A 24,456-nucleotide genomic window follows, 5' to 3' on the forward strand; every position below is an offset into this window, starting at 1 on the left:
GGGTCCCGCCGCTGCTGCCGCTGCATGATGGACTTGGGGCCAAGAGAGCGCCGATGGCAGCACCGCTCCCCAGCACCGCCAGCAGTGCGGTCTGTGGGCACAGAGCCAGGCAAGGGGCTCTGTGAAGCAAAAGAGGGAGGGAAAGGGGGAAGGAGAGAGAGAAAAAAAACCAGAAAACCCAACCTCCCCAAACAACCCTGCACTGAAACTTAATAAACAGCAGCAGCCTGCATGCACCTTTCACAGAAACCCCTCTTTATTATTCGTGGGCAACTGTATTTTTATCCTGTGGCTTTCTGTTTTTCAGACGCATTCCAGCACGAAACCAGAGACAATACGCACCACTGAGCAGCAGAGTTTATTTTAAGGGACAGAACATTTTCCTGAGAGGATGCTCTATTTGCATCTGCTGCAGGAAGCAGTAAAATGGCAGGTGTGTTTCCATGTAACCCAGAAACACAAAACAAAATGCACAATGCAAAGCAAACGCTTTTGTCTTGCAAATCTCTGCTCAGTGTGCTGAAAAATAGAGAGAAAAAAAAAAAAGAAAAAAAGAAAAAAAAAGATAAAAAAAGAAGGAGGGAGAGGGGTTTTCCCCGGGGCCTGTTTTCTAGCTTATTAGTCCTGCAGATGCTCAAGACCTATTTGCCAGGAAGGAGATTCATGCCCACCGGCAGGAGAAGGCAGCAGTCTCAATCTGCAGGCGTAACCACCGCTCCCATTTGCATGCATGTAAAATTTGTAATTGCTGCCGTACATGCCGTGCCTTGCAGGAGGCTGCGCTCCCTCCAGCAGTACCTTCAGCGACCATCTTCTGGTGAGGCCTTGCTCAGGAGTGTGCAGGCAGGGTAATCTGGAGGACAGAGCAGGTAATTGTATTTAAAATATATACAATAACCCTACCTGGTTTGAATGTAGCTTCTTGAAGCCACAACAACTTCTTCAGCACACCAGCCCAGTTTGACTTGCCGCTGTAACAAGCCTGTTGCAGTTATTTCCTCTGAACAATTAGTACCTCCAGCACAAAAAAATACAGTGAACTTTCAGGACGTTACAGAAAGAAATCAAAAGAGTTTTGCGCTCCTTTGTTTCCCCCAGCCTTACACTTTGTGAAAGATGTATTTTTTTATACTTTGAATGCAAATATATATACCATTCTGCCCTGGCAGTTATTACCTCATTTTGCAAAGGTAAATGAGAAAAAGCATGATACAATGGGCAGCATTATATAGTGAAAAGAAAAGGGGTTTCATTTGGGTTTTTTTTTTAAAAAAAAAAAAACACCACCAAAAAGCACGATGACTCCGTGTCACAAAAGACCACCCTTAGTAAGATACCAGGAACACTGCAGCATTTGCAAGAATTAGCAATAGTACTTAGTGTTATGTTATATAGGATGATGTGCCACAAAGGATGTAAAAGCAAGCATTAGCTGCTCATGGGCCCATAAAAGATAGTGTTTCTATCCAAGTTAAAAGCATATTTATGGACAAACTAACACAAAGGGCAAAACAGGCAAAATCTTTTACTCAAATGACACACTTTTCAGGAAATTGAACTGTTTTTCCCTTTTTCTATTCTCTAGAAAATTCTGAGGTAACCCATGGGTGTTGCTGCTGTTTTCACTTTTTCATTCTGCAGAGGACAATACTCCTCTACCTGTTCCATCAATCTGCGGTCATCCTTTTCCCTAAGTACCCTACCTGTTACCTTGCAATCCTTTCCTATTTCTTTTTCTTTTCTACCCGTTATGGCTCACGGTTTAAGTTTTGTTTCATGGGAGTCTGAGTTATCTTTGGCCACAGGCCTGGATGGGCTGCAAAGCCATGGGTCTGATCTGGCCTCCAGGCAACACTGCCCTATAAACCCTAATAAAACAATAACGTCTGTGCATAATTTAGACCAGCAGAGCTCTCTAACTCTGAAAACTTAAAAATAAATATTGTGCTTTCACTCTGACTCTTGGTACGCGTGTGGGCACCTCACTGCCACGAAGGAGTCTGGGAAGCATCTCTGAAAGTCTCCTCCTGCTGCCAGGGTGCTGTGGCCAGCATGCAGAGACACTAAACCCCACCGAGTGTACCCAGCTCATCACCCACAAACATCCCCTGGGGCTGCCCCCCACCAGCTGCAGGAGCTGGGTGCCCTCTCGCACCTCGGCTCTACCAGTGTGGCACCCATGTGTGCTCCAGCCTCCTGCCCGGCACTAAACCACCAGGTGTCTCCTCCTAATGAACGGAACAAGCAGACATATCATCTCCAAGGCTCAGTTCACACGCAATTGAAAAGGCAACTCGGCTACATGCTCAGGGACTCCTCCAATTTATTTTCACAAAGCACAGGGACATGGACAACACCCACACAACCATCCGTGCAGCCTTACAGCACCGATGGTACAGATGAGCTTCGCCAATGTAAATTCTCCTTATGAGGGAGGTTGCCTCATAGCAAAGTCACCCGGCAGAGCTGAGAGCTTAGTTTGCTAAACCTCACTGAATTGCCCACGCGATGGGAGGGATACAAGCACGGCGCACGGGTATGGGTTGCTGAAAAGGAAAGGGCTGGTTGAGCACAGCACTGCAAGGGGTTCAATTTGCATATCGGAAAGTTAGCGAGAGAGGGGAGCAGCTCCTCCCAGTATTGTATTACTGACAAATAATGTCACTGTGCCCTGTGTTACACGGTCAATAATTAAAAGATTATAGGTACCTCCCCTAAGGAAAGCATGCAGGGACAGAAGCTGGCAGAAAACAAGATGTTTCCACTGTACAAAAAAAGACAGAATATAACTTTATTTCATGCGCAGGGAGTTACTTCTACAAAACAGTTTTCTGTTGCAGAACAACAGAGAGCCCAGAGAGTATTACATTCCTATTATAAAGACTAACAGCAAAAATAAAGGGACAGCTTGTGCCCTGCCTCCATGGAAAGGTTAAGGGGATCTTTGGGTTAAAAAAAAATGGTTGCAAATCTGGAGTGCCAGTGCAGTCTCTTGCCCCACAGCCCCCCTGCAGCACCAGCACTTCATCTTTTGACACCCTAGCTCTCCAGCTGCAGAACAGATGTAATCCCTCCCACCCTGTTCCCCTGAGGGGTTTCATGTGTAAGCAGGGAGGAGGACACAAAAAACCCACCTCCCTTCTCCAGTGACCCCTGCACCACATCTCCTTCAAGGCTGGGAGAAGCAACAGGGGGCTCTGGAAGCTGCCCCACCTTGCAGAATGGATGTGATAAAGGCCTGACATACTGTTATTTTAACAGCAAGCAATATACCTATTCCTTTTGTCCCATTTTTTTCAGTCTTTTTGAGTATTTTTGGACTCACTAAAGCATGGAAGTTTTTTCTAACTCACAGCTGAGCAGCAGGTAACCCCCTCAGGACTTCCCCCATCACGCTGACAGCACCAACACACTTCCTTAGTGCCTGCAGCGCTTTCCAATGTCATGACAAATTTTGCCTCCCACTGCCACTCAGACGTAAACCGCAACAGCTGGCTGCTCGTGAGAGAATGCACCAACTCTCCACACCAACGGGGCACCGCTTGCCATTGCATCCTCAAATCCCACCACCAGCAAATGGGACAGCAAGTTTGGACAGTGCCACTTGAGAGAGATGGGTTGAAGAAAGCAAAGACCAGAGCTACAAAGTTGTTACAGGGTACGCAAGATCTAAGAGCAACTCAAGCCTCCCAAACCTCTCAGCTAGAGGAGTTCATTGTTGCAGCTTCGTGCAGCAGGCTCGCAGGTGCATAGCTGCCTTCCCCACCTGCCTGACCCTCTTCCCAGTGCTCATACACTCTGCTGCCACTTGCCTGTGTCCCTGCTGCACTAACCAGTTCCCAGGACCTTTTTCAGCCCTCGTGTTGCCAAGTGCATGATTCAACGGAGTTGCTGGCCTGGCTTTTGCAGTATGCACGGGCCACATATTCCTCCTGGGCCAAAACTCAAGCTCACCTAAATCCTGCCTGGCTCAGAGCCTGCAGATCAAAGTCAGCTCCTGCATGTTGAGCTCCCAAGTGGCTGAATGACTCACTGCAAGGGTGGCAATGGATAGACTGTGTCGACAGCAAATGAAGCTTGACAAGAGGAGCTGGATGGGCTTGGAGCCTTCTGTGAAGCGCTACGGTCCAGCCCAGGTGAAGAGCAGCAGAAGCATCCCACAGGCAAAGGACAGCACGTGCAGGACAGTCCCAACCCTGCGAGGCACCTACCACACAAACCCTATCACCTCTGTGAAACCATGCTGCCCAGCATGAAAGCATGCTTTTGAAAATGAAGTTTCCTGGTTTAGGTTTGTGCATGACCTAACTTCACCTCCACAGAGCTGAGGCTCACATGAGTGCTTTCAACCCAGACAAGAACCTGGAGAGCAGCAGAAACTGGAAGAGGCATCAAAGCTGCACTCCTGTGCCACCAGCTGACACCCTTTACCATTGCTGAGAAAGCAGAGATGGAGGATCAGGCCAACAGAGGTGATAAGGCACTGACCCAGCCAGCTCAGCTTCTCCTGGAGGCAGAGGTAAATACCAAGGGAAGGTGAAACAGGGCCACATCTGACCACCATTCACTCCTATAACACCCTCCAGGAGGAGGAAATTCCTCCCTGATGTTCACAGCAATCCATTTAACCTCACCAACGAACAGGTGAATCTCCATTTTGCAACTCAAACTGCATCACAGAGAAGGACCTGGGACCAAAGCTGTCCTAGTACCAGTGGGAGCATCTGCCCACCACTGGCCATGCATCTCACATCTCATCTTTTCTCCTCCTGCACTGTATCCCGCATGCTGGCTGAGCTATTTCTTTTCACTGACTCTAAGTCCACTGCCCATTAGTGGCAAAGTGACCTCTTTGTCCCTTTTTTATGACACAGCATAAGGAGGAGATGCAGCCGATTTCCCCTAAGACTTCAAATATTCACATACTCCCCAAGTCTACTCCTTTCCAGAGTAGGTAATATACTGACATGAAATGCAAATGGAGTGATTTTCCTCTTTGAAGTTATCAGCTGTAATCTTCAAGTTTGTCCTTACGTCCAAGCGTTTAAAAAAATAATTTATATTAATTGTTCCCACTGCAATTTGGTTCACACACCAACCTCCCAGCATAAAAAAACTCCACCTAAATTCCTGACATGCCCAAACCTTCCATTAATTTGTGCCCACTCGTTCTCATGCTCATCTCTGGCCCAGTAACATTGGGAAATCATTTGCCTTAATTCCCCACATCCAAACACCAGCCAAGCTAGTCCCCACTTTTGACACAAGTTTTTTGACAACCTTTCTGGTACATTGACCAAACACATTTGGCCTCGTAAAACCTGGACAGCCATAAAATGCACCATTTTCCTCCATACAGACAGGAGTACAAGCAAACCAAGCTTTGACAAATGTTGGTCTTTGTGCATCGTGGTGGCACAGCTTACTTCTGCAGTGCTCGCGTCTTCTGGAGAGGGTGCTAGGGTTGGCACCCTGCCCTGCATCTTGCAAGCTTTGCAGCCCTGATGCAGCAAGAGTTTTGTTTAGCATAAAAATATATATATATATATTATGGGGTCCACAACAGGCATGCCAGAGGAACAGTGTGATGCTGTGACTCATGCTGGGACCTAGAGGTACATCACGGCACCATCCCATGCCAGGAAGAACTTTTCTGAGAGTACGATGCACAGCTCTGTTGCAGCATCAGTAGGTTTTGCATCAAGTTGCATCTGGGCTGAAATCAGCCTTCCCAGCCAGGGTGCCTGGGCTACGGACACTTAGGTGTTTTCAGCCCAGGCCCCCCAGCAGCTCTCTGGGACACCCCTGCTTCACTTCTGGTACAGACCACACAACTTCCCAGGTTTTAACATGGTGAAAAAGGAGCAGAAGCTGGTACTGGAAATATTCTGCCTTCACATTTCATGGCTCTGCACAGATTTTTGTGGTCAGTGCCCAGAGAGGTAGAAGGCCTCATCTCCGCATCTCACTCTTTTCTTTTGAACACACACTTCTCCGCATGCCTGTGCATACAGAGACACTTCTCAGCTTTCTAAGAAGTCTGAAGGAAACCCTGAGCTGCTAAGTCCCCAAATGAACAAGGCTAAGGAGTTTCAGCAAGTCGCCAAGAGCTGAAAAGGCTCATTAATCCTCACCCAAATCTAGCAACATTACAAATCCTCTGCTGCTACAAATGCTGTATGTTTTATCATACCCCACAGCTCACCGTATTCACCAGTTCACCCCAATAATAACACAGATACTTTCTTTACCGGGGAGCTTCAATCCACTTTCCCTACACACTGCTCATTTCCTCGATGGCAGCAACTTGCCTGACACCCATCCACGCTACAGGGGGCTGGGATGCTGTATCCACCTCCAGCAGCTCTTTGCACGGCAGTGCAACCTGCAGGATGCCAACACTGGCCTTGAATCAGAAAAACATTTAGGAACATGATTAAGCACAGCATTATTCAGGACGGCAATTAAACACATGCTTACAGGCAAGCACATGCTGAAATGCTGTCCCGGATGGCAACGCTTTCAGAAATCAGGGCCCCTTCCAAGGAAGATGCAGTTGCTGGGTGGATTAACACCGACCTGTTTGTACTGCTGCAGTTTCAGTATGTGTGAACAAACTGGGGAGAAAAAAACTGGACCCCCCCCCACCTCAGCTGTCTACACCAGGTAGCTGGGCTGTTTACTACAGCTCTATAAGTTCTGAATTATTCTCCACATCCCATAGTGACTGGCACAGAACTGAGCAACACTTGTCACATACCCAGTCCATCTGCATTCGTTCCCAGGTTCAGGCACCTGCCTGGCAGCACAATGGTCCCCAGTAAAGCACAGGGGGGACACAGGGGCTGCCGCAAGCCCTTGGGTGGCACGCACTGGGCACTGCACTGTCTACGTTAACTCCATTTCATTCGTGCTTTATCACTGTTCAGTGGCTATTCCTGTCCCCAGCTGTGAACAGCAGTGGAACAAATGGCTCGTTTCTGTTTTTTCTCTAGGATGCAGCAAGACAAAAGGTCCAAGTGCAGGGAGTCACACAGACCCCTCTGCCCCGGTGCTGCCCATTCGCACCCTTGGGCTGTTACATGCTGCTCAGTGGGGCTCTGCCACTGGGGTAGCCACACGTGTGCCAGGCCAAGTAACTGTGTTTGGAGACTGGAAACATGTCAGGGGGAAGGAAAAAAAGGTCTTTCAGTTGTTTTTCTATTAATACTGGCTTTAGGAAATGTTTTCTTTCCTATTTCTGTCAATGGCACAGAGTATAGGGTGAGTAGCTCCGGGGGGAAGAGGCTGCTATCAGGGTTACCTGCACCAGCTTCTTCATTTTTGCTTTGGGCCATCAGTCAGAAGCGTGCGGAGACCGGAGCACTCTGGAGCTTGCAGCAAAAAGAGGGTAAAAGGAGGCAAAAATGGCTAAGCCGAGTAAAAAATGTCATTGCACCAAGCTGTCACTGGTGAGGAAGCAGGCACTTCATGGGATTCCACAGGAGGGAACAAATGCACGAGCCCAGCTCCAAAACTCATGCTCACTCCTGCCCAGCTCTGCAGTGAGAGGAGAAAACGCAACAGCCACTAGCCCACCACATCTCTCCCAGGCAGCCAAGGGCACCAGGACCATAGGCACAGAGATGCAGGACATCTACAGAGGCCAACCCAGTCCTAGTCACCAGGTTACAGATAGGGGAAGTCAATCAGAATGGAAAGAAAATCAGATTTAAAAGGTTGCTCTGCTCTCTGCCCTGATTCAGCTGCAATTTACCCAGCTGCAACATATTTACATTTCTAGCAAACTTAATCCTAAACTCCTTGGGCCAGATATTCTAAGAAAGGAAAGGAACTTTATTAATTATGTACTAGAGCTGCACCCACAGCGAGCTGCTCAAGGAGCCAGGCTTGGACTGAAATCTCCAGCACTGCATAGCCCCCAGGAATTTCTGGATGTATGTTATGTTGGTTTTGTTAGTTTACTTTTTTAAAAAATATGTGTTTTGTAAAATCCCAGATTTTTCCACTAGATATTCTCACAGGTATCAAGGTAGCATTCAGGCCTCTTGCTCTAAATATGAATTACACTATCTACAAGAGAATTCAGAGCCTGGCAGGCTGAAAGCAAGCAATTCACCTTCAAGCAAGCGCTCACCTACTATTTCTATGATAATGAATACATAATTTATTAAGTGAATAAAATGCAGGAGACCAGAATTAGCAGCTGCACTGTGAATAACCTGTGTTAGAGATCTAACACCCCCGCCTGAAAAAACAGCCACGTATCTAAAAATTAAACTTTTTCTTAGTTTTCCAAAGTTTCCTGCAAGTTAAAACACTTTTCATATGGGAAAGTTCTGAAATACTGTCTCCTCGTAATGTCAGAGATCTGTGTGCATCTGTTTTACCGATACATAGGACAGACTGAAAAGCAGACATTGCATGTGGCAAAGCCCACGAGGCCGGCAGATGGAGATACCAGCTTTGCTCCACGTTAGCCTTTCCTGTAAACTGTCACATTTTCATCTCCCATTTCTTCAGGTCTGTTCCAATACTACATTTTATACAGCTCCGGAGAAGAGATCTTAAGGCTAACATTGCTTTGCATGCACTGCCACAAAACCAACCTGTTTTACTACAAACTCCCTTTGCCACAGTGCTCACGATAAAGACAAATTTCGTTCTGCATGGCCAAAGCAGTGAGGGTGCGAGTGGGGCTGGAGCAGCATCACGGCCCAGCCTGCTAAAAGGCTGGTCTGGTGCCCCTGCGGCTGCAGCTCAGGTCGAGGAGGAGCAGAACCCACCCTGGGGTACCAATCACATCCCTGCATCTGAGAGTTCAGCAGGAGGGAAGCATGTCGGCTCCTTTTCTCAGCTAAGGAGTTCAAGCGGAAAATTTCTCTGATGATGTCTTCTTATGGCTCTAGTGTTATTACCAGCATATCTCCTAATGAAATTATTCCTGGGGCTGCTGCTCCTTCAGCTTTCAGAAAAGCTTCAGTGCCACTATGCTCTAAGGGAAAGTGAAGAGCCCAGCCTTTCAGGGCTGGCTGGTGTGGAAGTGAAACTCCATCTAATTTAATTTAGGAAAAAAACAAAAGCCCCCAACTCTTTGAGCCTGAATGACTTAGGACTTTCCCTTGCAAAATGAAGGAAGAATTAAACCCTATATTAATACCATGAGGATGCAGGAGTGAGGAGCAGGCAATAAGCACAGAATGTCCAAATTAACCTAAGTCAGTCTGAACTCATTCCTCTGTTTATGTACATTTTAAAAGAGGTTTAATTAAGCTACCACATCTTAAGATGGGATTTTCAAAGCTATATAAGCAATTTATAAGAATCCAGACGGCAAAGGGCAGTTCAGGCACTCATGATTCTTTGAAAATCCTCAACTGGTGTAATAGAATTCATTTTCTCCTGCAAATTAGATACATATTTAACAAAAATAACCCGGGGCCACGTACAGAAGTTACAGATTATCATAACCTAAGCATGAGGGCAGAGTTAAGGTTACAGAGTCAAATTTTACTGCCATGTTCTCATGTCAGAGTGTCAAATATCCAAAGTATAAAAATGACAAGATAGAGAAAAATCTGAGCATCTTGCAGTAAGGAGTGGTTGGGCAGAGTCACCCAGTGGTGACAAATGTACCTGTGAAATCAATCAAATAATCAACCAAATCTAAGACTGGTCAAATTCTTTTGCTAAAGCTTTAGATCTGTTTAAGGTATTTAAGATAATCTAAGCCCTTATATTAGCACAAGCTGTTTAAAATGATCCGAGGCTTTAGATTGGTTTAAGCTGCTTATGCAGCTTTAAGGTTTTAAAAGGGTTTAGACTGCTAAAAAACATTCCCCAAAAAGCAAGTGGGGTTGTTTGTTGGGAGCTGGTTGTACCATTTCATGGATGTTAATATGGTGCAAATGCAGAAATAAGTACACAGGTATAAAATGTTTTGTTTGCAACGCTAAAAGTCAGTGTCAGTCAGTCCCAAGTCTACAAATACCGAGTTTACAGCTGATTCCTATTGGCATAAGTTTGAGAAGAGCAGCATGCCATAGTTAAAGCACCAAGAACTCTGTCTTCTTTAAATTAAAAAAAAAAAAAAAAAAAAGAGGAAAAAAAAGGTACTACAGGAAATTACACAAAATTAATGCAATTCCACCCTATTATGAAAATACAGACAATGTGCTAGCATATAAACCCTAAAACTCAGCTTTGCTCTCTTCTGTTCTACTGCTCTTATTTCCAGCTTTGTATCACCAAAACACAGTGTCCCTTGTCACCCATTTGCAAGCCTACAAGTGTCTCTGGGGATATGAAATCCAAGGTGCCCAAGTGGTGCTGGGAAAGCTCAATAGCAAGACCCCATCACCCACACATTCACTTTCCTCCAGCAGCGTTACTGTACCACAGCGGGTGCTGGAACACACAAGGGCCAGGAAGGCTCTTCCAGGAGGCGAGGATGGGCTCCACTGTGATCTGCATCTTTGCAGCACAAAATTATCCTCACTCAAGTAAATTTTTTGCAAGGAGCATGCTCAAGCCCCACGCTTCAAGCTAACTACCCATCTCGCTGAGGTGCAGAACTCTTACCTGCAAGGAGCACTTTTTATTTTCTTAAGTCCTCCCTGGCAAGTCCAGCTGGGCTCAGAACATGCCCACAGCTCCCAAAACACACTTCTCCATGCGATCTGTGCCCTGGGTCTTGCTCCATCATCCCTGCACCCTGCTCTTGCCACCCTGGCAGGACCTTTTGCCAGCCCCAGCTGCAGTGTCACCCTGTTCCGGGGCATGGGAGGGCTACTGGGGCACGGGCTGCAACAGCCCTTGGGCTCAGCCCCAGCCCAGAGCTTCGGTCTCACCCAGACTCAGCCTGGGAGATGGCGCTCAGCTGCAAGGATGGAGTCACCACCCCTCCCTTGGGAAGCTTGAATTTCCTTCCCAAAACACTGTCTGGAAAATCAGGGCAACTCTCCTGCTTGAGGGCACACCTTTTATAAACAGCTGCACAAAAACTTCTAGTCTCCTTCAGCCAGTTAGATCACGACAGTTTACAGTTTGCCTTTCTGCCCTGTGGAGGGGAGGGTCCCATCCCTCCCTGCCATCTAGATGCAGCAAACGCAGCCCCATTGGAACAAAGAGCCAAGGTTTTTAGCCACTGGAGCAGAGGCACCACGGCACACAGCCACCCTAGGCTCTCATTTACACAAACATAAAGGCAGAGCATCTGGCCATGTGTCAAAAGTCTTTAATTACATGATTGAGCTTATCTTAAATATCTATTTATTGGAAGTTGTAAATAACACAAGAGTGCATTCTCTCTGATAAACACCACACAGACAAAGGGAAGTTATGATTACATATTCACCCCAACACTTTCTTATTCCATCTTTTGATTGCTTAACTTTGCAACCTTTATATGATATTAATGTAGGCATCCTGTGTTCCCCCCTCCACCTTTGCAGTTTGCTTTTGAGTACCAAGTTCATTTTACAGCTATTCAGTCATGGAGAACCAAGTAAGTTTTTTTCATAATCAAGGTTTTTATACTAATAGGTATTTTTTACTTGGGACCGGGCTTCTTCAGACGGCATCAGTCCCCAAGCAGTTTTTGCAATGGCAAACACTGAACAAAATCCAAACGACTGAGAAAAAAACCATGAATGCTGACAGAAATAGCAACAGAAGCAACAGAAACCTGTTATGTACCATTAGCTGAGAAAATTAGCCTCTTGATTTTTCAATTTACCCAACCTTCTCCTCTGTAAGAAACAACAGGCTGCTCAGGGATGGGTTCATGCCTTGAAAGTGTACACAGCATCCCAAAACAAAGTGCAGAGTAACTATGGATACAGAATTACAGCTTCCCTGGAGTCCTCTCTGTCTGCGGGTTATCACATGACTCGCAAAATCTTCATAAACAATAACATCACACAAGGAGACAGCGCTGGGAAGTGAAAGACCAGAGTCAATGAGCTGATTTCCCAGAGGGAACATGCCCTCCTTGCACCCCAAAATTTCAATGGCCAAAGGAATATAGGTCCTGCCAGCTGCAGGCATACCAGTCAAAGCACTTTTGTATAGCTTTATCATAACTTGTTGCATTCCTGCAGTCATAATAAGCCAAATTCCAGCTAAATTAGCTATTCTGAGAATTTAGTTATTTCCCTGGTATTCCCCATGCATGTTTTCCAGGACACTTTTGAGTTCTAGTGTTATTTACATTACCACGACACCTTGTTATCGATCCTTGCCAGTTGACAAAGGGGTGTTGAAACTGGAGCATGGAAACACAGCAAGACATGCAAGGAGCAACAAGCTCTTCCCCACAGCACTCTGATGAACACAGCCCAGCCTTCTGCTCCACGGCCCACAGTCAGCCAAGCACACCGCTCAAGTTCACTGTCTTCACACAATTCACTGAAGGGCACGTCCTTTCTGATTTTATGACCTACTCCATACGACGGAGCAGCCTGAAATCTCCAAGTCGAGGGTCCCATGAAGCTGGACCCTACACAAACAGCAAGAGCACCTTCCTGCTTCAACAGCCCACCAGCTGCACCCATGCCACACAAACACCCAGAGCACTGGCATCTGCTGAGATGTCCACGAGGAACTGAAGCCAAGGAACAAAATTTTTGCCTTAAAGAATGGTATATTTCTGTAAAAACAGAAACAAGGACTCTTTCTTCTCTTAAACTGCCTGTAGCACAGGGAGACACAAGAAATCTTGAGTAGCATCAACCCAACCATCCTGCTGCGTTGGAAGAGCATGTGCATATACCTTGCTTCAAGGGCACATGAGAGTGCACTGGGTGGAGGAAGACAAATAATTTCACATGCTATGCAATTTTAGGAGCACAACCTTCGACAGGACTTTTGCTTCCAGGTCCCCATGGCAAAGCTAACTCCCACTGATGCTTAATCCATAGCATAACTGTAAATGTAAAATGACATAATTCCTGCCCCAGCTAAGAGGCATGTCTCACTCACTATGAAGCAAGCCAGGTATAAATTCAGCACTCCAAAAAGCAACTGAACTATAACAGCAATATCTTCCATTTGTTACCTTAGTTGTTTCTTTGAAGCCTGTGGTTCATACTCTGCCGACTGCCCCCAGGCATCTTGCAGCCCGTAAGCAGCACACACGCCAGCACACCCTCTCACCGTTGTTGAAGCTGGCCCAGGATCAATTTTCACCCCCTGTAGTGGGTGGTCTGATCCACAGAGCCACCGTACTCGCTGCTTTCTCTTGGCATAGCACCACATCTTGTTTGGAGACACAAGGTCACCCTAAATATTTTCCTTCAGTCTGCCATGGGTGCACAGTACATGCCCTTCGCTTGGCAGGTAGCAGATTTTTTTTCCACCCCGTAAAATTACTGTCCGATGAATTAATCAAAGTTATAATCAAATGCAACTATCAGTAAGGTAGACATTGCCTGCACTTGCTGGAGCCATCCCTGCCACAGAGGGATGTCTGGAGAATTAATTTCTAGCAACAGATTCACTGCAGCAGAGTTTTCAGACAAAACCTGGCCAAACTGCTTTTGAAGAGCCATTAAAAACAAAACAACCTGTCTGGCTCAGCAATTTTCACTCTCCCATAAAGTGCACTATGATGCCAGGACCAAAACAAAAAAAAACAAAAAAAATTTGCAAATATGAGTTAAAGCAACCAAAACCAGGGCAAATGGGAACATGTCTGCAATGTACAGGATTACAATGACTGACAAGCAACACAGAAAGGCCATAAGGAGAGAGATGAGGGATGATAAATTTATTTTCATGGGCTAAAACACACAGGCAAAGGCGAATTGGCTGGTGAGGATCAGAAATGCCTTTGAAACATAGGTGACGTAGGATGCATGTGGGTTAGAGGGACCAGATCTGGGGCAGGACAGGATGATGCTTGTGCAGCCGAGCCCATCCCAGAAGCCTGCTCTTTTGCACATGAGCATTTATTTAGAAGACCATATGAGGTCCAGTCACACCTCTATCAATGTTTCCTTTGGTTATTTCAAACATAGTAGACCTTTTAATATCAAAACCACCACTTAACAGTAACACCCAGCAGGATATATAAAGCATATTTAAACTCTAAAGGCAACTAAAAAAAGTGGGCTTGAAGTTTTGTTTGTAGCAGAGGTGTATTCTGAAGGATGCTGAGATCATCCCTGACATCATCAGAGCAGCATTCACCTTTCTCGCTTGCACTCTAACAGAATGATAAATTCTGTGGTGACTTATTTTCAGCAGATCACTTGTTACATCAGGGTTTGCTCATTTCTTTTTGCTGGCAGCCCCCAAAGCAGGACTGTGAGTCAGCAGCAGCCCTGGGCCCTTCCTCCAGAGATGCAGGAAGCGGTCCAGCCACCTGCGGTTGTCTCCTCCACCGGAGTTTATTGACCAAGCTCCCTTCCAAGGTGCCCATGTGTCCCACATCAAGACCTACCAGAGTGACAAGGTGGCACACGGGAAGGGAAGCAAGCAAGAGACAGTCTCTCAACTGCACTGAAAATCTGGGGTGCTTAAGGGGTGGAAAACCCATCTGAAGGTCTCGAGTCCCATGGGATTGCCATGCAGGCAGTTTGCAAGAAGCGCTGGAGCGGCAGGGCTGTGGGAGCCTCCTCTCTCAGCTGCAGGGAGAGGCAGATCACCCAGAACCATTAGGGTCAGGGTCATTAGGGCATCCTGGGTCACAACCACCCATACAGACCAGCCCCCAGCTGGGATCAACAGCTGGGTTCCTCCCGGGGACCATCCCAGCAGCCATTTCTGGGGCTCCCCCTCCCTCTGCTCGCAGGGGATGACAGCAGCATCCCATGTCCCTCACCCACAAAGGCTTTTCAGACATGGCCCCCCGAGAGCTCAAGCTGGCCACGCCACATGCAACATGCCTCGTTAAATTATTCAGGTCGTTGGTAACAGCAGCCGGTCTCAGCGTTCACCTCCAAACAGCTCAGACCCCGCCAGAGCACCCACATGCCCAGGAGCTAGCATTGCTCCCACTTCTCATGGCAAGGATCAACGCTGCAACAAAACACACCTAGCAACAGGAATTATCTGTACAGGCAGATACGTTCCCCCATGCATTTCCCTACAGCACCAGTGTCCACTTAGCAAATAATCATCTAAAAAAAACCAGCGAGCGCTGCTGTCTGCAGTTGGAGCTTAGAGTCAAAACTTATCACTCGTATTTTCAATCTGCCAGGGACTCACACTAAGATCTTGGCCAAATGGCTCCCCCTCCCTCCTCCCCATTTCACACACAGAAGAAAAAGTAAGACTCAAAAAGGTTAAACAGGAACAAAAAAGGCCATACTGCTTTCCCCCACCACCACTTCAGTCAGCAGCTGAGATCAGAGTTGAGCAAATCCATTACTTACATAGCTGCTAGGTTTCCATTCCTGGAATAAAAGTTTCTGAGCTTTTTAAAGAGCTAAATGAAGAGATGTGGCCTGTGAATTCTGACATCCCTTTTGCAGTCCGGTCAGTAATATGGTTAAATATGGGTAAGCAACAACCAGCCCTCTTTGACAGTTTTGAAGATCCTCTTCAGTTAACGACATGCACCTTCAAACACTCAAATCAGCATGCTGGGATCTACTGTTCCTTGGTGCATCCATACTAGCCCACATTATGCATCTGCCTGAACTAAGCCAGCTGCAGATACTTAGCTTTACATGCAGAAAGGAGATATTTTTTTAGCCCCAAACAAGTCTAGAGTGGTTTGTGCTCCTACCAGCACAAGGCAGTAAGACTCACTCCCAGCTGGTCCAATTAAAAATGATAGGTTTAAGTCAATATTGTGTTCCCGCTCTCCTGGCACCAATCCCTTCCTCACCAGCTCCAAGTCTTGAACAGTTAGCTGAGATTTCTGGTAATTGTGGGACCAGCCCAAGGCCAGGTGGAAAATCCAGAATTAAAGTGTGCCTGAGGAGATCTTCACAGCACTCTGAACCTGGGTCCCTCCAGGGTTCTGTAAAACGTCTTAGCCCATAAACAACTGTCTCAATTTTTAGCAAATATCCCCATTTACATAACTCGATTGAACAGCCCAGCCACAACCTTTACCAGAAATGAGCCAAGATGCCAAAGAGCCATTTGAAAGCCACGACCTTGCATGTCATGTATGTTTATAGGAGTTTTACAACTGTTTCAAGCAAAATAATTAACAGTCCCCTTTGCAAGCACGATGCTGTCAGATGACCCAGGCTCCAAGTGCCTCGGAGAACAGCAGTGTCATTTCCCTGTCTCAAGAGGTGATGAAAGAATAAAAGTCAGAGTGATGCAGGGCCAACAATTCCCACTGGTCCCAAGGCATTACAGCTCATAAAAGAGCGGCTCCTGGCAGGACTTGGATGCCACCATCTCTACAGAGAAGCACGCTGGCGCTGGTACAGCATGAGACAAAATGCACTGTGTCCTGTTCTAGCTGCCAGCAGGAGGGTTTGGGTTGGACAATGCATGAAGGGTTTCATGGCCCCAGAGGCAGCAGACCAGAACCCTATGCTCTGTACAGGAGATGATTTGATAGGAAAAAGACCACCTTCCCATCCTCCCCCTCCTTAGTTACCACCTGCCTGGGCTTTCTCAGGAGGTTCTCATCCAAAATGTTTCCACCAGCCTGAGCAGAGTGAGAGCTTGGGACTGGAGACGAGCAGCGAGCTCCTACATGGCAGAAATCCCGCCGAGCAAGCAGGCTGGCCAAAAGAAGGAAAAAATAAAAGATTGACACCACCCCCACCCCCCTCTGCATTTTATTGTGGCTGGATTTGCAATCTCCAAAAGAAAAAAGAAAAAAAGTAGGATCAGGCACACTCCATCTTTGGCATACAGGAAAATCAAGAAGTTCCATCCCTGCAGGACCATGCAACCCCGGAGCGACCCGAGCATTGAGGTAGTGCAAGGTTTGGGGAAACATCTGTTTTCTTTGCATCCCAAAGCACATGGCTGGGGTTCACCAGCACCTGTCAGCATCAGGGTCTGCCACTGCTGGCAGAGCAGGAGGGCAGGGGACACAAGGCACGCACAGCCCCGCACCCTGCCTGAACCAGGCTCAGAGGAGCATTCCCTCCTGCCACCTCCAAAGCATATCTTAATCATCTTCTCCTGTATACACCCTCTATCAAACTCCTAATTAAAAATTATTTGCTTTTGGAAGGGGGAGGGGGGACAGACCAGACTGCATGTTCAGTTTTGATTACTTTTTATCTGTCAGGTTAGGTATTCACAAGTTCTCTTTCTAGGAAGCCTCAAGGGGTTGTTTACATAGAATACGTATTTTATTTCATGTGCTGCCCACCCTCAGCTTGCACAATTAATTGGGGTAAACTTTTTGCAGATCATTTCCTTAACAGTCAGGCAAAGAAGCTACAAATAATCTTGCACACACACACAGAGAAGAAATTCATTGCTCAAACACATTTAAACACACTGAAATATAAATGCAAACTTCCAGACAAAGGGCTAATTTCTGCCCTCGGAGGTTCACCCAGCCAAACGAGCTGGATGATCCTAGCAAGGGCTGGATTTGGCCCTTGGAGAGGCCACTGCAGTCCCTGCTACAAGCCCAGGCTCACAGCTGGAGGAACACCCAGCTGAAGGAACTGGATGATCCCAGTGAGGGCTGGATTTGGCCCTAGGAGAAGCCACTGCAGTCCCTGCTACAAGCCCAGGCTCGCAGCTGGGAGAACACGGCAGAAAACCCGGAGCCCGAGCAAGAGCCTTGGCCAGGTGCTGCATGGGGCTGCCACTGCCTCCACCTGCCTCTGCCACAGCAGCCCGCCAGCACTGGGAAAACTCGAGTTCCCCGGCAAAGGACAAACCTCTGGGGGTAATATCCCAGCGCTGCCCAAATGCTAGCCCCAAGTGCACGCAAATAAAATTTGGCAGGGTGAAAAAGAAAAGCCAGTGCCCAGGCTTTGTGCAGGTAAAAGGGGATTCAGCCACAGGCAGGGATCTAGCTGTTAAAATGAGAGGAGGAATATTATTTTTAATATGTTTATACATGCTGTAGCATCAGGTAACAGCTGCTTCTACTCTGCAGGGAGCGTAAATGCAGGATGGGAAGCAGAGCAGGGCCTTGGCACAGGCACTCAGCATCGCCCCGGGGGGACAAGGCTCCCCACGAAGCAACATGTCCATTTTTCCACCGCCGCAGCGGCCAGGGTGCCCAGCAGAGCCGTGTGCCCCTCTGCATGCCCGCATCAATCCTGCACATCGCTAACACACGCAGCATTTGCCTCCCACTGCCCCCCAGTCCTGCCTCCCACCAGCAAGGCAAAAAAAATATAAAAAAATCTATGCACATCGGGAGAAAATGAAGTTGCTGTCAAGCAACGATAAATTCATGCGACAGCCAGGGCTAATTAAGCAGCAGCAAGCAGCAAAGTAGCTGGGAGCGTGGCGGGGACAGGGTTACAGGCTGGCTGCAGGCTGATTGACACCGCTAAGGTTACCTCGGGCTCGGGGAGCTCGCCCATCGCGCCATGCACGGCAGCCGCTGGCCACCCAGGGAACACACGCACACGGGGGGGAGATCTGCAGCTCGCTGTGCGGGGGGCGAGCGCCTCGGTGGCAACCTGGCACCTTTCGGGAGGCAAAATGGAATCTCACCGTCCGGTTGTGCACCCGCAGCAAGGCAGGGGGGAGAAAAATACACCATTCGCAAATCTGCACCCAGAGAACAAAAAAACCCCAAAACCACAAACCCAAAAAAACCACAACACAAAACCCCCGGTGCCTACCTTTGCTGGGTGCCAGCAGGCAGATCCCGGACTGTTTTGGGTCGGTGGCTGTTCCCTTCTTTATGAAATGTTCGGCTCAGCCGGTGCTATTTGCATTCTTTCATTAGCACCTGTTTCAAGTAAGGAAGGAGAAAGCTCATTACGAGATCAGCTTCCTTTCAAAATCAATTATTAAAAAAAAAAACAATAGATGCACACTGCCAAATAATAATCAAGCTAATTAAAAAAAAAAACACACACACGAAAAAAAAAAAAAAAACAAAAACCCAAAACCAAACATGTATATTAAAGCCCAAACTAGGCAGTTTAATAATGGGAGGTCTTGCAGGTTGTGAGCATGCTCCAGCCGGAACAAATCCTTCCTCTGTTATTCCTCTGAATAAAAATAAACCACGATCAAGAAACCCAAGCGGAAGCTTCCTCCTAGAATCCCTGCTGCTGAAAAATATGTAATAAATTCAGCCCGAAGACGCAGACTCTAATCAGCAGCTGTTTTCTGGATCCAAAGCCAGCCAAAGCCTCTCTTGTCTTTTCGCACTATGAGTCTAGGCCTTTTTGAAAAGGGTTTTAACCTTTTAAAGATACAGTACACCAATTATCACTTCTGGAGGACTGTCACTCACGGTACAAATAAATTAATAAAGCAGCTGCGGTGCCACAGTAGGAGCAGGGGTTTGCACTAGCAGGCTTGCTTCATGAATATTATTATATGATTATATTTTTTAAGAGGATCTCCCCCCTCCCCTCCCCTTGGGAGAGTAATAATAAACAGAAAACTTGCCACCCAGCTCTTGGATAAATGCAAAGTCATTATAAAAATGAACAGCAGCTGGATGTGATTCAGGGAGTTGTGCGGCCGCTCCTTATCAGGGTTAAATTTGTTGCAACTGAATTGTAGGCATTAACAGTTTCCGTCCCGCGGCGGTGTGAGAGGGTTAATGACATGCAGAGGAGCTCTGTCAAGTGCTTCCCATCAAACTAAGGATCAGGCTGCAAAGTTTGAGCCGGGCAGCCCTGGCACAGCCATGAAGCATGTTTCCAGGAGGAGGGTCTGGGGGGGTGGGGAGTAGGGGGGTGAGCAAACCGAACCAAAGCCCCCCCCAGAAAAGCTCAGCCCTCCGCTAACAAGCACCGCCAAGCACCGGTGGCCCCGGGTGCGTGGCACAGCGCCCCGCAGGACAGTGCAGAGCCACCGGGGAGCGGGGGGTGCCGGGGCCCCGCAAAGCGGCGGGGGCCCAGGCTTGGGCCCCCCCCCGGCAGCGTCCCCCGGCAGCCTCGTGCCTCTGCTGGTGCCATCGGCCCACCTGGGTGGCAATCGCATCCTCCTGGGCAGGGAGCAGGGAGCCAGGGGCCATCCCCGGGGTGCTGGGCTCCACACGCGGCACTCCTCTCTGGCCAGTCCTCTCTGCAGCCCCCGGCATACGAACCATCAGGAGCAAGCGGTCCTTCCCGCCCTCTCCCTCCCTCCCTCCCCCCCCCCCCCTTCCTCCTCCTCCTCCTCTTCAGCAGAAAATCATCATATTTCATGTGTCGCTGCTCCAGCCTCGCCAATTGGCTGCGCACCCGCCGGCGGAAATGTCAGGAGCGGCCCCGCATCGCCCCCTGCTCCCCCTGGACCACCAGCTGCCCAGGCTGGGGCAGGGGCCGCAGGGCTGCCCATCCGAACGGCAGGGAAAGGGGATGATGCATGGCTGGGTTGGGATTTTGGGGGGGGTTGGGTTTTTGATTGTTTTTTTTATTTTCTTTTGGGTTTGGTGGGTTTTTTTTTCATTTTAATGCCACTTTGGCTCAGCTCTGGAGGGATGCAGGCTGCCAGCAACTTGACCTTGACCTGCACGGTTGCATTGCCAGCAAAAAGCAATTTCTGGATGATGGAGACCCAGCACATCTGCTCTGCTCCACAGAGCTGCCCCCCTCCATGCCGGTCCATGCTGGGGGGCTACACCGACCCACCCCAACACTGGCTCCATGGGTGCAGCTCCACTCGCCCTACAGGTACCGTAGGTGTTTGGAGGGACGATGCCTGGCAAAGAGATACTTTCCCCCCCCTCTCCCCCACCTATTTTCAAAGTCAGTGCATTTGTTTACAGCTTACCCCCCACTTCCAGACCTTTCAAACAAGATGTATCAGCATGTTCCTTTATCATCTTCATAGCTGGAGAAGCTGGGATTTGGAAGCTGTTTGCCTGAAGCTACCCAGTGTGGAGCAACGGCTCAAGTAAGAAGACAGCCCAAGACTTCTCATCACCTGACCACTTCTCTTCTCAAAGCAGGCCGGGGGGGGGGGGGGGGGGGGGGGGGGGGGGGGGCGGGCGGGCGGGAAATATCCAAAAATTTTCTTGGAAAGTGGAGCAATGGAATAGCAGAACGGAATAATCTGATGAAACTGCCATCCTCCACGCTTGCAAATACACCATGTAGAAATGAAATGTGAACACATCCAGTGACGCTGAAAAATGTTCTCCTAAGAGCATCTGAGCCATGGTTTCCTGCTGGGCTCTCCAGCACAACAGGAGCATAAGGAACAGGGGAAATACAACAGCCAAAAGCTAACTTTTATTTTGTGGCTGTTTACACAAGGATAAATAAAATTGCATTGTCACAAAAAAATAAAAAGGATTTGAGTGTGGCATTTATGGTACAAATCAGCTTATGAAACCTGCAGTTCTCTACTGATTGTGAAAAAACTCAGTCGTAAATGGGCAGTATATTGGACAGAAGGGTAAAAAGCTCCAAAGCTTCCTTATTTGAGCATCCAACAAGCAGCTGATGAGACCGAGTCTCATCAGTAAGTGGAGCTAGCCCAGGGCAGCATGCTCCTGCAAGGGGAGCTTGGCAGTCACCATTCCCACCATCTACAAAGTCCTCTATCTCCCTGTGTCAAGGCAAGTGCTTTGGCACAGCAGAAACTCATCACCACTGTGTGTCACTGTAGGCATTAAAACAAGTGCAGTAAAAAGGAAGAAGGCAGATAATCTGGCTATTAAGCAAAAAGACCACTGTCTCAGTCCAGAGCAACAGGACACAGTTCTTCATGCTGTTCTTCCCCTTCCAGATTTCAAGAGGAAGCCACACAACAAGACATTTCATCACCTGTGCCAGCCTGGGCTTCCTCTGACAGATGACTCAAGTCTGTCATGGTAGGTCTACAAGGTGCCATGCAGCTCCATGCATAAACATTTGGAGGAATTAATTGAGCTACAGAAGTGGTGTCACGATGCTGGCATTGTGCTCCTACCAACATCACCACCCTCACATGAGCCCAGTTCTCCACATGCCATCACGGTCTACCACACAGACCTTGAGAAGTGGCTTGTCTTCAAGGGCCTTGCTTTCCACACCAGCAAATCACACACAAAAATAGCTGTGCTAAGAAAGCATGGCAGAGTTTACTGGAGTCTATCAAGCTGACATCTAAATTACTAAATGACTGGCAAAACCAGAGGAAGCATCAGCTTGTAACACAGCACAGGGCAGCCACTGCTTGAGAGCATTGTGCAGGCTAGAGCACATGGTCCAATCTCCCAAGGAAAATACCACGCTGCCCAGAATGAAATCCTGTTTGAACAAGAGACTTCCTTTGGGAAAATGTACAATCAGCTTAAACATTTCCCCTTGGTGGCTATATATCTCCACTGTTAAACATCAGCCTCATCACGAGCCTGCGTCTACCTGGCTTCAGCTCCTGATCTGGGGACCTCCCAAGCAAAAGCCAAGCCCCTCTGAGCAAAGCCAGACTCTTGTTTTTATTCCCTGTGGAACTTCAATGAGAAAGTCCCAAATGGGCAGGAGTTAGAAGAGATTACCTGCTACTGATTTTGCTCTCCATTTTTGCTCTTTTAGACCATTGCCACATTACCCTTATCTATGTAAGAGAAGGACAAGAGGTGTCACACAATTCTGCTTTGAGGCATATTCTCCACTTACAGGCGTTCAAGCTTCCCTCTGACCCCACACAATTTTTAAGAGATCCTTCCAGAGAAGCACATACTAGAAGGTGGCACAGAAGTTGCAGCAAACCACAACCACCTGATCAACCCCTAGAAACAGAAATCAATAAAATAATCCTGAAAACAATTAGCTAACTAGGTTTTAATCCTTTTCATATACACAGTGCTAAAGTTTCATCACCCTTTCTTACAGAAAACAGCATGCGTACAACATCCATGCAAGTGTTTTCTACCAGTTACTTTAGCACTTGGCTTGCTCCACTTCCCCCTATTTTTTTTTTTTAAAGGCAATACAAATTCAACTTTCCTCCAGTATTCTGAAACTTTCCCAGCAGTTCAAAATTTGTTATAAATCAACATTAACAGCAGGGAGAATTCTCTGAATAGCAAAGGAAAGACCTGCACTACAAATCATCCATGTCTTCCCATGCTGAGCAGGATCTGAAACCTGGGAGACCTCACCCCCGATGGGTGCATGAGTTCACTGCTCCCTACGCAGTGAAGCACACCCTCATTAGAGGCGACACACACCACAAAACCTGAGCTAATAAGTTTTGCGGGGCTTATTAGTTGGGCTCCATGCTGGAGCTGGTCTTTCTGGGAACTAGCATGACTGCAAAACCGCCCTGCTGTGTGGCCAGGGAGGGGAGCTGGCTGTCATCAGTGAACAGAGTGGGCAGGAGCAGTGGGATGGGCCAAAAAAGGAGGCAAAATTATTAATTTTTTATAAATTTTTTTTACCTTTTTTTTTTTAACTTGCTGCTAGCACACCCAGCTACTGGCTGTATTTTAGAGGCCCAAGACATTCACTCCGTAGCTCATTCCCCCTCCTCTTTCTCCCATGAAAATGATCACAGAAAATTATTAACAGAGTTCAAAATTTGATTCAAAACTATTTTACACTACCTTGTGCATGCTTTTCTTTTGACAATACTAACCTGCTTAACCCTAAGCAAGTAGGTAGGGAAGGACACAGGTGCAGGGACCAGCTTAAAGCTTGTTCAAAACTCTGGGCATGTTTGCAAAAGGCAGCCTGCCCCTTTCCCCACACGCTGTGCAGGGGGCATCTGCAATGCCATGCACATACTGTGCACAGCACCGTGCACATTGCTCAGCGGGATGAGCCTGAGCTCCTTACATGGGAATTCATGGGTCTGACATTTAACGGGCACTCTCCTGCGAGAAATGACAGAGGCATGTGACGCTACATATTTTTTGCCTTTTTTTTTTAAACAACCTCTCAAGCCTGCTTGACTAGAAGCAAAAAGTTGCATTTCCTTTTAATTGCTAGCTTCACTAATGCTCTTGGGATCAAAAAGGCAAAGGTAGGAGTTTGTTCTTCTGTTTTTCTTCTTGCACTTTTTAATAAGTAGCAGAGACACAAAGACAAAGTAGGGCTTTGGTTTCAAGTCCTCTGCAGCTGCTGCCTTCCTGGGACCTAACACATCAAAACAAACAGGATTCCTGGTGCCACTACATAATGCATTGCATTTGGCTTACACACTGTGGTTTAGGAAGATGCAGAAGATAACAGCAGGTAGAGGGAGAAGGGATGAGTTGTAACCAGGGGAACAGACAACAAGGCTGTGAGTGCTGTCAGAGCCCCGAGTGTCTGTGCCTTAACCAAGCAGCTGGATTTTGATCTATCTCCCCTCAGTGCCCACCTTGCTGCTGAAACTCGGGGATTTTGCACGAGAGCAAAGTGGGGAGCAGGATGGGAAGGATGAGATGCTGAGGAGCACCTGGTTGCCATTCACAGCTGGCTT

At 47.6% G+C, this 24,456-nt stretch overlaps 1 long non-coding RNA gene across 2 annotated transcripts; it reads right to left on the reverse strand.

Annotated features, from left to right (window-relative positions):
• Positions 1–359: 359 nt before the first annotated feature.
• LOC129784244 (uncharacterized) lies at positions 360–20,175 on the reverse strand. 2 transcript variants are annotated; one of them, XR_008746710.1, is made up of 3 exons: positions 20,045–20,175; positions 18,741–18,850; positions 360–853 (listed from the first exon to the last, which is right to left on the reverse strand). It is a non-coding gene; the product is annotated as an uncharacterized LOC129784244 (long non-coding RNA). The 2 variants fall into 2 exon arrangements; XR_008746711.1 differs by lacking the exon at positions 360–853 and adding an exon at positions 17,673–18,582.
• Between the last annotated feature and the right edge of the window lie 4,281 nt (positions 20,176–24,456).

Source organism: Falco peregrinus, chromosome 3 (assembly GCF_023634155.1).
Source record: "Falco peregrinus isolate bFalPer1 chromosome 3, bFalPer1.pri, whole genome shotgun sequence".
NCBI classification, from domain to species: Eukaryota; Metazoa; Chordata; class Aves; order Falconiformes; family Falconidae; genus Falco; species Falco peregrinus.